Source organism: Zingiber officinale, chromosome 11B, assembly GCF_018446385.1.
Source record: "Zingiber officinale cultivar Zhangliang chromosome 11B, Zo_v1.1, whole genome shotgun sequence".
Lineage (NCBI taxonomy): Eukaryota > Viridiplantae > Streptophyta > Magnoliopsida > Zingiberales > Zingiberaceae > Zingiber > Zingiber officinale.
In genome coordinates this window covers 75,876,116-75,876,960 of record NC_056007.1, presented here as the reverse complement: position 1 = coordinate 75,876,960, position 845 = coordinate 75,876,116, and the positions used below count along the sequence as shown (strand labels likewise).

The window sequence follows — 845 nt, the reverse complement described above, 5'->3', positions numbered from 1 at the left end:
GAGTTAATTTTCATGATACAAGGTCACAAATTTGGAGCCGGAAAGTCCTTATCTGCACCTTGAGGCATTTCTAGAGCTATGCGATATGGTGAACTGTGAAGGAGTGTCAGTAGATGCAGTTCGACTGATAGCATTTCCTTTTAGTATCAAGGATAAAGCAAGGACTTGGTTGTATTCTCTTCGTCCTCAAAGCATCACAAGTTGGGAACAGTTGGAGAAGCAATTTCTGAACCATTTCTTTCCTCTGAGAAGAACAGTGTACATGAGAAATTGCATCACCAATTTTGCTCAGGCATATGGAGAATCATTATTTGAAGCATGGGATAGATTCAAGAGTCTTCAAAGACAGTGCCCTCATCATGGTTTGGAGAAATGGCTGATTCTACACATATTCTATAGGAGAATTTTCTTTTCAGATAAGTGTTTGTTAGACTCATCAGCTGGTGGTTCTTTTATGGAAAAGAGTATAGAAGAAGCATATACATTGATTGATCCAGTAGCATTGAACCTTCATGAATGGCCAAGCAAAAGTTGGATGGAATCTCCCTAAAAAATTCAAGAAGTACAAGCCATATATACAAAAGAGTCTGTCAAACAAATAGCAACTCAACCATCCAAGAGTTTTGAATATCATAAGTCACAGAATGAGGAGTTCAAACATTTGGGGGCGAAGATTGAGAGCATAATTTCAAAATAGTTCAAAGAAGATCCCTCTCCTACACAAATAAGATCTAGTGAAAAGTGTAATGATATTAAGTTAAGGAGAGGCAAGAATCATGAAAAACTTCTGAAAAATGACTTGTATAGAATTAAGGAGAAGAACAATAGAAGACCACAAGAACTCA

General features: G+C 37.0%; 1 non-coding gene across 1 annotated transcript; it reads right to left on the bottom strand.

Moving 5' to 3' along the window:
- Positions 1–258: 258 nt before the first annotated feature.
- Positions 259–366, bottom strand: LOC122035480. The gene has a single exon (XR_006127030.1). It is a non-coding gene; the product is annotated as a small nucleolar RNA R71 (small nucleolar RNA).
- Between the last annotated feature and the right edge of the window lie 479 nt (positions 367–845).